The sequence below is a fragment of the Dendrobates tinctorius genome, unplaced genomic scaffold (genome assembly GCF_039654945.1).
Source record: "Dendrobates tinctorius isolate UK_male_01 unplaced genomic scaffold, ASM3965494v1 ptg000016l, whole genome shotgun sequence".
NCBI lineage: Eukaryota > Metazoa > Chordata > Amphibia > Anura > Dendrobatidae > Dendrobates > Dendrobates tinctorius.
The window spans coordinates 66,193,087-66,207,342 of NW_027361684.1; the positions used below are offsets into that span (position 1 = coordinate 66,193,087).

Consider the following 14,256-nt stretch of genomic DNA (forward strand, 5'->3'; position numbering starts at 1 on the left):
ATGCTCCTAACGGGTGCCGAAGTGGAGGCTACAGGCAACCAAGTCTGCCCCCTCCCTCTCCCTCCGGTTTTTGCCGTTCGGGGAATCTCTTCCTCAGAGCTGCTCCCACTACCTTCCTGTTCCTCACGCCATGATGGGTCAAGGACCTCATCATCTACACTCCCCTCTTCAAACACATGCTTCTCCTGGGTTATCTTGCCTGCACCGTACGCAACAGAAAGTGGCACCTGTGTCTCGTCATCATCTGATGCGTACTGAGGTGTGCTGACCATAGGCACTGGCCCACCCGCCTCTTCAGATTCAGAGGGACAAAGAAGTTGTGCATCACTGCATACTCCCTCTTCTTCACATTCTGGAATGCTGCTTGGCTGGCCCCCTCTTTCCAAACCAACAGATTCCGAGAACAGAAGTAGAGACTGTGATGGCTCCTGTCCAGGGCTCTCTGACTGCCTGGGCACTTTGGCAGGTGGTGAAGAGACAGACGGTTGCTCTTCAGTGCTCTGGCCCTGAGAGGATGTGGAAGTAATTGAAGTCGATGCGTTAGCTGGCATCATCCCACAATGGCTTCAATTTGTTCCTCCCGCAGTAGTGGGGTACGGTGAGGTCCTACAAAGCTGTGCATAAAGGACTGTTGCCTGCTAAAACTGGGGGATGCTGACTCACTGGTGCCAACTGCAGGCACAGAATCCCCACGTCCTCTCCCTGCAGAATCCCCACGTCCTCTCCCTGCTGAAACTCCACGCCCACGCCCACGTGCCTTACTCCCTGCCTTCATCTTGCTAGACTGAGAAAGATAGGCAGAAAAGTACAAAGGGGGGCCTTAGTGTGCTTATTCCTGAACAGCTGGTTACAGGTTTAAGAAACACTAATTTTATGCAGTGTGTGTGTCGACTACACTTTAATGGGAGCTAATGTGGCCTACACAACTTTCAAATGTAGTGTTTGGTGAACTTTGTTGTTTTTTTTGGGGGAAAAAAAACTAAAAGGATGTGACCAAAGATTTGAAAGTGAGAGTATCACCAACTTTCTGGAGCTATTATAATGCAGGCAGGTAACCTACAATGCAAAAGATGAGGCTCCAAAAAAATTGGGTAATACTAATCTGGCTGCAGCTGAAGGGCTCAAGCCAGAAAAATGGCTCCTCTATCTACTCCTAAATAGTTTTTGCAACCAACCAATGTACACTCACTGGCCACTTTATTAGGTACACCTGTCCAACTGTGTGTTAAGACTTAATTTCTAATCAGCCAATCACATGGAGGCAACTCAGTGCATTTAGGCATGTAGACATGGTCAAGACAATCTCCTGCAGTTCAAACCGAGCATCAGTATGGGGAAGAAAGGTGATTTGAGTGCCTTTGAACGTGGCATGATTGTTGGTGCCAGAAGGGCTGGTCTGAGTATTTCAGAAACTGCTGATCTACTGGGATTTTCACGCACAACCATCTCTAGGGTTTACAGAGAATGGTCCGAAAAAGAAAAAAAATCCAGTGAGCGGCAGTTCTGTGGCCGGAAATGCCTTGTTGATGCCAGAGGTCAGAGGAGAATGGGCAGACTGGTTCGAGCTGATAGAAAGGCAACAGTGACTCAAATTGCCACCCGTTACAACCAAGGTAGGCAGAAGAGCATCTCTGAACGCACAGTGCATCGAACTTTGAGGCAGATGGGCTACAGCAGCAGAAGACCACACCGGGTACCACTCCTCTCAGCTAAGAACAGGAAACTGAGGCTACAATTTGCACCAGCTCATCGAAATTGGACAGTAGAAGATTGGAAAAACGTAGCCTGGTCTGATGAGTCTCGATTTCTGCTGCGACATTCGGATGGTAGGGTCAGAATTTGGCGTAAACAACATGAAAGCATGGATCCATCCTGCCTTGTATCAACGGTTCAGGCTGGTGGTGGTGGTGTCATGGTATGGGGAATTTTTTCTTGGCACTCTTTGGGCCCCTTGGTACCAATTGAGCATCGTTGCAACGCCACAGCCTACCTGAGTATTGTTGCTGACCATGTCCATCCCTTTATGACCACAATGTACCCAACATCTGATGGCTACTTTCAGCAGGATAATGCGCCATGTCATAAAGCTCGAATCATCTCAGATTGGTTTCTTGAACATGACAATGAGTTCACTGTACTCAAATGGCCTCCTCAGTCACCAGATCTCAATCCAATAGAGCATCTTTGGGATGTGGTGGAACGGGAGATTCGCATCAGGGATGTGCAGCCGACAAATCTGCGCCAACTGTGTGATGCCATCATGTCAATATGGTCCAAAATCTCTGAGGAATGCTTCCAGAACCTTGTTGAATCTCTGCCATGAAGAATTGAGGCAGTTCTGAAGGCAAAAGGGGGTCCAACCCGTTACTAGCATGGTGTACCTAATAAAGTGGCCAGTGAGTGTAGATGGATATGGATGGATGCACACTAATAGGAGAAGAAAAAATGAGCTGCAATTAAAGAAAAATATGTGTGAGGCAGTGACGCACGCTGAGCGGCCTACAACCAGACGTAGCTGCAGGACACACTACTCAGCATGAGCTGCACTCACACACAGAGACTTCTCAGACAGCCGTGAACAGTGCAGCTAAGTGGGCACTAGCACTGAAAGGCTGCAGAAAGGCTCCGCTGTCTACTACTAGTGTTTGCAACCAACGTATATGGATATGGATGGAAGCACACTAGATAGAATTTTTTAAAAATAAGCAGCTCAAAAAGAAAAATATGTATGAGGCAGCAATGAGGCACGCTGGGCGGCCTACAACAAGGCGTGGCTGCAGGACCCACTCCACAGCGTGAGCTGCACTCACACAGCCCTTGCAGACAGCTGTGAACACTGCTGCTAGGGAAAAGAAAGCTACAGTGGTGGTTTATGTAGCCTGGGTAAAGCACAATATTGTTTTGAGAATCGCTATTTCTAACTGTCCCTCACGGTCTTTAACAACAGCCTGTCCCGAACTGAATTCACAGCAGAGTGACCAGAAATGGCGGCGGCAGTGGCTTTTATCGTGCATCATGACATCATTTCAGCAGCCAATCACAGCCATGCCAATAGTTAACATGCCTACATGCCTAACAGGATGTGCCCACACTTCTGAGGATTCCCATTGGCTGAATCAAAGCGAGCGGGCTCATAGCATTATGGGAACTTCCGATTCCGGTATCCAATATGAAAAAAGTATCGGAAGTCAGTATCGGAAGTCCGTATCGGAAGTCCGATACAGCTAAAATCGGCCGATACCCGATACTTGCGGTATCGGAAAGCTCAACACTAGCAATAATCAATAGCGTTTCACAATGTTTTAGTACAGTGATATACTAACCAGTAAAAAATGTATACATAGGTCTGTGTTGAAGTCTCCCTTGACTGCGGCGCTGTCCTGTTCTACCGCTTATCCTGCTTTGAGAATCTTATCATCATCCTCACGGTTACACAGATAAGATACCCTTGAAAAAGGCTAGTAAAGCCGAAACGTTGGGTGATTTGTGTGACTGTTATTTTCAATAAAATAATCAAGCATATCAAAAAAAGCTCTTTTCAGCCTCAGGTTATTATTTTTATTATCAGAATTCTGTTCTTCCTGACGGCTTGGTTGTATCTTTCCCATTTATCATCATATGTGTTGAAGCACAGTCAAAACTCCAAAGAATAGATGGTGTGCAACCAGCCCTGTTAAGAAAAACTGCCTCTCTAGGGTGAGAAGATATTAATAAAGGTAGATAAAGAATATAAGGCAATGCCCTATTAGAGATGGCATTACTGTTACCAGATAAAGAACCAAACTGATATGATCAGAGGGGATGCAAGGCAGCAAAATGACCATTTGGTGATAAAGTGCCTTGTGCAGCCTGGGGGACAGGTGCCCAACGCGTATCGGCACTATCAAGTGTCTTCCTTAGGGGTGCTGCCTTGCATCTCCTCTGATCATATCAGCTGGTTATGTGGCATTTTAAATGGTTTTATATTGTGGTGTATTTCTGCTGCTTGTAGTACTCAATTATATAAAATTATTTAAGGTGATCCCTGCTTATATGCATATTCTTTGCTCCTCATGCTTTTTCCCTGGGTAACAATGAGGATTATTCTCTTCATATGCTAGTTGCTCACCCATCACCTCTTCCTCCATTTGTTCCTCAGAGCTTGCACCTTCGATAACAGTTTGTCTGTTATCACCAGTCCCCCTCAATCACAGTAATCCACTCTCCCTTGGCACCCGCCTGTGTGATGACAGTCTTGAATTTAGAGACAATGTTATCCCTTCTGCATCCCCCTCTGCTTCCTCCTCTTCTTCTGGGACCAACATCTCCTCCCGCAGCATATAGATGACCGGAATAGTGATGCTGATGTCGGCGGCGTCAGTGCTAACCATCTTTGTAGCCATATTGAAACTGTGCAGAAGGGTGCAGAGGTCCATAATCTATGCCCACTCTGTAAACATGATATGCGCCATGTCCGTACTGCGTTGGCCCAGGCTATACGACTTGACATATCGCAACCACAGAAAAAAAACAGTGTAACACGTCCAATGTATACAAGGTAAATAGAAATCTTTATTGAATAACAGGTAAGGCAAACCAAAGGCTAAAAAGTGACACTGAAAAGCAAAAGCGGTGTATTACTGGGCAGCACATCTTAAAACTCGGATTGATGTCATATCCCACAGGTAAATGAGTCACATTATGCAGAGGTGGTAAGAAAACATGGAGCACACCATATATTGTATATTAAAAAGGATAATTCCCTGTAGACCATGTAACCATGTAAAAATAACACACTGTCAAAGTAAGAGACACATGCCAGGGGGGGAGATGCAGCACGGTATACACAGCCAGACCCCGACACGCGTTTCGGATGTAATTCCTTCCTCAGGGGGCGTGTGCTACTGTCGGACTTGACATATTGCGTCAGGGCTCATTGCTGATGCTACATTCACTGCAACATGTGCAGAGTGGAATTTCACCTTGTCAGCAAATTGCATGTCAACCTGTTAACTGGCATGGACAAAGACCTCTGTATCAATGCAAGTCGATCAATGTAAAATAATGCTTATCCTGTAAAATACTCAGGACTAGTTACCAGATAAAAATATAGTGGTTTATTTGGATTCTTCCATCAAAGAAAGGTTATTACAAAAAAACAGGTGAATAAAAATAAGTGAAAGAGAGATTGTCCATTGTTCATAGCAAAGCATACATGTATTCTTCTTTTCTCCGAGATCCTGAATAGCAAATGGCTGCTGTCTCTCTCAGTTCGGCTTCTCACATAGCCGTCAAGTAATATACCAGCTGTTATGTCATGTCATGGCCCAACACAGGCGACATCTTCGTGTCTGTCTCTCATGATGGTGAGGGAAGAAGACAGCGACCTCTACAGTTAGCCATGAATTATATACATCTCTTGAAGCACGTGACCTGGTATATATGGAGTTTGACATTTACCTCAAGGCTAAACTTAAATATGTAGTGAGCTGACATTTCTACCATGAGCCAAGCTTAAAAATAGCCTATGTCATATAAGCTAAAGCAATCTACAGAACTGGGTGTAATAAGAAATATTTAACGAATTATTAATATTTAACAATTCCCCCTTTTGAGGGAGACAGACATTAATTGGAACCCTCAAATATAACAAGATCTTTTTTCTTCTTTTCTTCTTCTTTGACAAAATAATTTAATATCAATAACAATAATAATATCAGATTACCGTTATAAGTACTCAATGACATAATTGATGTGAATTCATGTTATGGTAAGCCGTGAACAATATTCATATAAAATATGTATAATTATACTTCCCTAAGTCTAAATTGAAGCATCTCAGGTCCAGTCATCATCATCTGGTGTCATCTGGTCTTCATTTTGATGTCTTCTGTCTTCTTCTTGGTTCTTTTAAAAACACAGTTTTTCTATAGCATATAGATGTTGTAAAAATCGTGTTGTGTATAAAATCAAAGTTCATAAATTCAAATGTTGATAAGAAACAAAGTCTATCAATGAAATGCAGCTTTAATATCTGTGCAGTGTCACCTTTAAAAACCTGGGCTTACATTGGCTCGCCTTGGATATTCTGGAATCCTCCATCGGCACTGGTCTTTGAACAGGTGTGACGTCTTTGGTCAGCAAAGCAAGGGTTAAAATGACTCTTCCTTGCTAAACATAGCACCATAACCAGTCTTTGTCCTAATGCACAGGACACATGTCAGGGTTGTAGCTTCCTGATAATTACCTTATTGTTCACCAGCCTTCATCGAAGCTTTACGGGTGATTGAAACCTCTGGAACTTGGTAAGAACGTGATAACACAGTTCACATCAGCATCATAGGAGCATCGTCCTCTGGTTGTCAGGTTAGACACTTTAATCGTGACTGTCAGTGGTGGATACTGCACTTGTAAATAACACAGTCTATTACTCAGTAATCATAGCTTTGTTACCTTCTGGGACTTCTGGATAGCGACATTCTTCTTCTTGCAACTGATAAGAATCAATGAAGTTTAGAAATGTGAAAAGTCTTTATTAACATAATTTCAGTATCTTGCTTGAAGTCTTCATTCCCTATTCTATACCAAATCTGGTAATTTTCCTATCCTATAATATCACAGCGTACCATAGCAATCTGTAATATCCATATAATTATTATCAGAATTTGTACCATATATGGATTTCAATATTTGAAATAATAAACCAATAATAAGTGATAATACATTATTATCCATATTCTTCATGTGATAGAACATTTTTTTATGTCATAGGTGTAATTACCTTTTTCAACCTATAGGTGTCACTGTGTTTTATGTAACCTGTGTTTTCATCTTTATTAATAAGGAATATATTTATTCTACTAATAATATGTAGGAATGTAAAGCCATGAACCAAAATAAGAATATATGAGTGAGCGAATGAATGAATAAAAGAATTATTGCATATAACTCAGAAGTGAAACATTTTCCTTTGTAAAAGAACCATATAATTGCTATATTTAATGAAGCAATATTCTCAGTAGACATTACCCCACTAAATATTGGTGAAAGAATTAAAAATAATGAAAAATAAGAATAAAAATAAAAATAAAAACAAGGCCTTTATGTTGATGCAGAGCAGTTATGTCCTCAGTAACATATACCCTTAATATTTCCATGATCTGGATTATTTCATAATTGTCATAAACTTGTGTTATCAAAATATTCAAATGATGCAACTTTGCATGTATTACTCCTCTTACTGTAAAAAAATGACTCTTTATAATACTTAATGTTATTATACCCAATACTTATTCCATTGTACCTTATTTCTATTTGTTCTTTATTAAAATGTGTGAAGAAGAGGTATTAATCAAATGTGATGATGTAGTCAGGATCAAAAACATATTTTCCCCCTTAATACCAAAAAATATTGTTTCATGAAATAATTCATTTATCAAAACCAAAATTAAAAATAATTCATGTATAAATTATGTGAATTTATACTTGCTTATACCATTATTTGTCTGAAGATGTGTAACCATTAAAATTAATTTGAATATCATAAAATTATCCTTTGGAAAAATTAATTTAAATGTAGACTTTCTTCATAAACCATTTTAATGTGCGATTGCACTTATCCACAATTAACTAAATCAAGAAATAATAATTACTATAGAAATATAGAAATATACACTCACTGGCCACTTTATTAGGTACACCATGCTAGTAAGGGGTTGGACCCCCTTTTGCCTTCAGAACTGCCTCAATTCTTCGTGGCAGAGATTCAACAAGGTGCTGGAAGCATTCCTCAGAGATTTTGGACCATATTGACATGATGGCATCACGCAGTTGGCGCAGATTTGTCGGCTGCACATCCCTGATGCGAATCTCCCGTTCCACCACATCCCAAAGATGCTCTATTGGATTGAGATCTGGTGACTGAGGAGGCCATTTGAGTACAGTAAACTCATTGTCATGTTCAAGAAACCAATCTGAGATGATTCGAGCTTTATGACATGGCGCATTATCCTGCTGAAAGTAGCCATCAGATGTTGGGTACATTGTGGTCATAAAGGGATGGACATGGTCAGCAACAATACTCAGGTAGGCTGTGGCGTTGCAACGATGCTCAATTGGTACCAAGGGGCCCAAAGAGTGCCCAGAAAAAATTCCCCACACCATGACACCACCACCACCAGCCTGAACCGTTGATACAAGGCAGGATGGATCCATGCTTTCATGTTGTTTACGCCAAATTCTGACCCTACCATCCGAATGTCGCAGCAGAAATCGAGACTCATCAGACCAGGCAACGTTTTTCCAATCTTCTACTGTCCATTTTCGATGAGCTTGTGCAAATTGAAGCATCAGTTTCCTGTTCTTAGCTGAGAGGAGTGGTACCCAGTGTGGTCTTCTGCTGCTGTAGCCCATCTGCCTCAAAGTTCGACGCACTGTGTGTTCAGAGATGCTCTTCTGCCTACCTTGGTTGTAACGGGTGGCAATTTGAGTCACTGTTGCCTTTCTATCAGCTCGAACCAGTCTGCCCATTCTCCTCTGACCTCTGGCATCAACATGGCATTTCCTGCCACAGAACTGCCGCTCACTGGATTTTTTTTCTTTTTCGGACCATTCTCTGTAAACCCTAGAGATGGTTGTGCGTGAAAATCCCAGTAGATCAGCAGTTTCTGAAATTCTCAGACCAGCCCTTCTGGCACCAACAATCATGCCACGTTCAAAGGCACTCAAATCACCTTTCTTCCCCATACTGATGCTCGGTTTGAACTGCAGGAGATTGTCTTGACCATGTCTACATGCCTAAATGCACTGAGTTGCCGCCATGTGATTGGCTGATTAGAAATTAAGTCTTAACACACAGTTGGACAGGTGTACCTAATAAAGTGGCCAGTGAGTGTATGTTGTATAGATAATATTTCATTATGTATCTTAATATTCTAATAATTTAACTGATCTGCATATTTCTCCTAAAGATAAAGGCTTTTGGTTTTTGTTTTTTTTTCTCTCATTCAGAATCCTGAGGCCTCTTACAAACGTATCACATTACTCGCTCAGCAGCTGCTCATACACTCAGTCACTGTCACTCAGACTGTGTCACATATTTAAGTTTAAACCAAATACCTCACATACGAAGGTGTGATGAATACACGTATTTTAACCCAAATTATCCTAATTATCAATGCATTGTAAACTATCTCAATTTAGTCTTAATATTTCTTTGTATATTCCCCACATGACATAAATATATGTTGTATAGCTATACTTGACATTTAGGCCTGAAAAAAATTCCATTGCTTTGCAAAAGTTGAGACCCCCTTAAAAATTCTTTCCCTAAGGAACAGGGACATAGTATACTGGTATACTTGTATTATTAGAACAAGGTACAAATTCCACATGCTGTGGTTGTCATTCGAACCATGCAGAAAAGGCACACACACAGAACACATTTTAAAATGCAGTTAGTTATTTATTTATTTTTTTTTTAAGTGTTAAATATATGAAATCATGCAATTATTGCAACTTCCTGTGTAAATAAAGGCATAAATCCTTGGAAGAGAATTTTTCCGGATTAAGTCCTGCTTTGAAATGAAAATTCTAAGGAAAAATAAAAGAGAAGGTTAATATCATATTCATAATTCTAAATATTATTACTGATGTAGATTTTAATTTTCATTAAAAAATACAGTTCTACTATTTCTACTTCTACAAACACTCTATATATACTGTAGGAATATGTATATATCCACAAACCATAAAACTACAGGATTATACTCTATAAAATAATTACATATAACTCACTAATTGTATAACACTTTTACACAATATATATATAATTACTTTTTCTAGCCAATTCCTAAACCCATACTTATTTCTCTGAAAAAAATATCCTGAAAGGTTCATTCTTGGAGCAGAGTATTCAGTTTACAGGCCATGATGTCACTCACCACTTGTTTCTGTCTGTCAAATTCGGCCATCTTTGTTACAGAAAGAAAATTAGAACTCATCATTTTTCTTAACTCAATTTGTGTCTTTTCGGTGATCCTTTGCATCATTCCATAAGGCTTATAACAAACATGTGATTTTCTTTGTTCTTCATAGATTTGATTTTGGGGAAAACTCATTTTAGAAGGCTTTGCTAATACAGGCTTCTGATAAGATTTTACTCTGCCTGTCTTCACAAAATTAGCACGATTTACTTTCCTCTCACGATTCTCGTGTTTTCTGGCAAAATCAAGGGATTGCGCACATTCCAATAAAGAATCTTTTTGTGACGCAATAACACGAGATGCAGGATTTAGAAACCAAAATTTGCTTACAAAACTCCTTATGAGGGACGGTGTTTTGACATTCTCCATGACCGTTCTATACATGCGGTGATATATAGACATGAATGTGTAGGTACATTCCTTCCGACCAATCCTTAATTTTTGAAGAATATCAATATCTGGATGATTTTCATTTGATGAACAAAAAATGAGAATTTTTAATCTGTCTTTATCAGTTAAATTCTCATGTGTTTCACCAGATAACTTTAAAGATAACCTCCTGGAAAAGGTTACAGGGATCCACATTTTGAACAACTGATTCCTCTCCTCGTTAGATAAATCAAATTTGTCAACACAACTTTCAAAAACCTCAGAGTTTCTACAAACATGAATTGTATTGTCATATGCAGGTATTATTTTGCATATCTCTAGCAAAGTTTTTCTTACTTTCCTTTGGATTTGGGCCTGTGAGTCGTCTATTTTTAGTGGTACGTCTTTCCCTTGTACGTCCTCTACGTCAGTTCTGAAGTCTCCTCCTACTTCTCCATCTTGTTCCACGTCTGCAAGGTCACCTTCAATGGCTGCTACAGACACTTGATTACAGTCAATCTCCCTAACTTTACAGCCAATCTCGAGAACATCACAACAATCATTTTTGGATTTCTCTGACACAGATCTATGAAATATATCTACCATCTGTAGAATATTTTTTAATCTCTCTCTTTCTCTATTGAAAAACTTAGAATCTAACCTTTGATTCTCGAGTTCACACTCGGCATATAAACTTAACCATAAAACTTCTGAATTAGAATTGTCTACAGACTTAAATTTCAATTTACTCTGCTTAGCAAGACAATTAATGACATCCATTTTATCTTACCTTGAAATGTCTCAGCTTGTTCCTTTGATGGACAACGCTAGGCACTTGTCTTCACATGTCTGGCTTACGTCTGGTACTTTTGGCACTTGTAGTACTTCTCAATCTATCTGGCACTTCTTAGTCCTCACATCTAGGTTCCGTCTGATTCTTATGAATAGTGGAATTCCTGACAACTTGCACATATGAGCAAAGTTCAATCCCCCTTGTGGGCAAGTGGAGGGAAATCCACAAAAAAATACAAAAATTCAGATCTGGCTGGCTCTCCAATGTAAAATAATGCTTATCCTGTAAAATACTCAGGACTAGTTACCAGATAAAAATATAGTGGTTTATTTGGATTCTTCCATCAAAGAAAGGTTATTACAAAAAAACAGGTGAATAAAAATAAGTGAAAGAGAGATTGTCCATTGTTCATAGCAAAGCAACATGTATTCTTCTTCTCTCCGAGATCCTGAATAGCAAATGGCTGCTGTCTCTCTCAACAGAGGGGTGCGAACAGCAGAAATAAGCTCCAAACTTGCGTGCTTTCTGGAGCAGTTCACCCAGGCCAGGATGGTGGAGGAGAAAACGCTGTACCACCAGGTTGAGGATGTGAGCCATGCAAGGCACGTGTGTGAGTTTGCCTTGCCATAGGGCCACCACCAGGTTCGCACCGTTATTGGACACGGCCCTCCCTGGATGCAGATTCACATTGGTCAAACTCGAAACTGAAAAGCTGTCCACAACTCTTCAGCTGTGTAACTGCAATCTCCAAGGCTTATCAATTTTAATACTGCCTGATGATTGCGGTGAGCCCTGGCTGCGCAGTATGGAGGTGGTGGGGATTCGCTGTGCACTATTGGAACACGTGTCTCGTTAAGGCAGGGGTTGAGGGTGCAGGTGGAGGCAGAAGAGGAGGCATAAGCAGTGGAGGAAGTGTTAAATGTAGAGGTTGGTCCTGCAAGCCTTGGGGATTCCAAGACTTGTGGAGCAGTGCCTGTCTCCACAGCCACCAGAGTCAACCAGTGCCCAGTCAGTGAAATGTAACGCCCTTGGCCATGCTTACTTGTCCAAGTGTCTGTGGTGAAATTCACCCTGGATTTTGTCAAGGAATGGGTGATGTTGTCTGTGATATGTTGGTGTAGTGCAGGCACAGCTTTCTTAGAAAAGTAATGGCGACTGGTTAATTGGTACTGGGGGACTGTGACGGCCATCAGCTTTCAGAACCCGTCTGTATCTACCAGGCGGAAAGGCAGCATTTTGGCAGCCAACAGATTAGAAATGGTGAAGTTCAACTTCCTAGCTTTGTTATGCATAGGAGGAAACAATCTTTTATGTGACCACAACTGTGGAATCGTGGGCTTGCTGCAATGCTGAGAAAGGATGGGGCACGGGGAACCGGGCAAAATGCTGGACCGTAAGAGAGGTGCAGGAGGAGATATTATGGTGGATCGAGAAACTTGTAGTGTGCTCGTTCTCTAAGATCAGTCTAAAACAGCAGGCATGTCCGCTTCCATTACAGCTGAAAGCGGGCTCTCAGTCACCGTGACTAGAGTGGATAAAGAACCCGAGGTTCTGCGGTCGAAGACCTGCATCTCAATAGTTGCACGGTAACGGAGGAGAAGAAACAGCAGATGCGATTGATGAGGTGGCTGATGGTTGTTGAGGTCCATATTTTTGAGCAGTGGGATTCCCACAGTAAAGCATGTCGATTGCGCATGTGAATGTTAATACATGTAGTAGTCAAATTATTGCACTTTTTACCTCAACTCAGTTTTTTTATTTGCAAAATTGTCAGATTACGTGAGTTGGCTCATCCTTTGGAGTGTCAAAAAAAGGCCCAGGCTAGGCAACCCTTGCCCCCCCTGCGAGCTGCAGACACGCGAACGCTGCTGGTCACAGGCACAGTTGTGGCTGAGGATGCATTGCTCGTCGTAGCTGCATCACTACATATCTGCGACGTATGGCGCAACGTAACCTCCTCGTATTCCTCCTCAAATTACCTACTTAGCTGTGTGCCTCTATGTTCATGCCAACTGGGATCTAACACCACATCATCATCATCCTCTGTGTTATCACATTCCTCTCCCTTGGAGTCACCCTCCTCCTCTCCTTGCCTTGACAGCACAGTACAGTCCGCGTAAGCCTCAGATATCTGAGACTCATCATGATCACCTTCCGCCAGGGGTTAATGTCTGATGAGGAGGGTCAGGATGCTGTTCGGATCATACTTTATCCTTCTCCTGGATCCAAGCTAAAAAAAAAAAGGGGGTTGATCGGTGCAGATTTCCTCCTCTTGACTCTGCGAAGCTTTGAGTACACTTCTGATAAACATGGCATAGAATGTGTGAACAGCTATTCAGACTCCCCTATTTGTGGATCTATACAGTCAGTTGAATGGTTGGATAGTTGGGAAGCGGGGGGAAGCAAAGGGAATTTGAGTGCCACCTCTGTGGACTGTACTGGGTGTGATGTTGAGGTGGAGGAAGAGGAGGAGAGGCCACTTGAAGCTTCCCTTGCCATTCACTCGAGTACATGCTCTTTCTGGGCATCATCGACAAGGCGTACCGCTGTGCATCTGCCAAAGAAAAGTAGTGGTGTAGCCTGTCAAGTAACATAAGTTGTCAGTTGTCTTTGCATAGGACGTGATGTTGCTTTACTAGTGCTTTCACAAACTTTACCACCTACCCCGCGTACACCTTGAACAACAAGCCTAACTCCCCTTCCACCTCGACCTTGCTTTTTCCCCAGTCATGTTGCTCAGATAGTATGGGAGTAGCACAATATTAGCAACAAAAAATTAGATCTTAAACTCTGCACCACCTCTGCAAACAGCTGAATTTCAGCAACAGTAAATTCCATGTAGAAATATGGTGTGCTGTATTGTGTTAGTCACAGAACAAAGAATTGTTTGAGTGTGGAAGATGCCTGTATGACAAATAAATTATTCTACAAGCAATTTGAAAGTCAGATCCCATACTGCATGACACTAGGAACAAAACAATTTTTGTGGCCTATGGATCAGTCCTCTATAACACACAAGATGCTACAAAACTATTTTAAAGTCAGGTCCCTTACTGAATGACGTTAAGAACAGAAGAAGTTTTTGTGGCCTATGGATCAGGCCTCTACAGCTTAATTTCAACCAACCAAATG

General features: G+C 41.4%; 1 protein-coding gene across 1 annotated transcript in view; it reads left to right on the plus strand.

The window, feature by feature from the left end:
* LOC141080603 (acetylserotonin O-methyltransferase-like) overlaps positions 1 to 14,256 on the plus strand; it is a 293,335-nt gene that overhangs the window by 108,480 nt on the left and 170,599 nt on the right. The gene's annotated exons all lie outside the window — the stretch shown is intronic.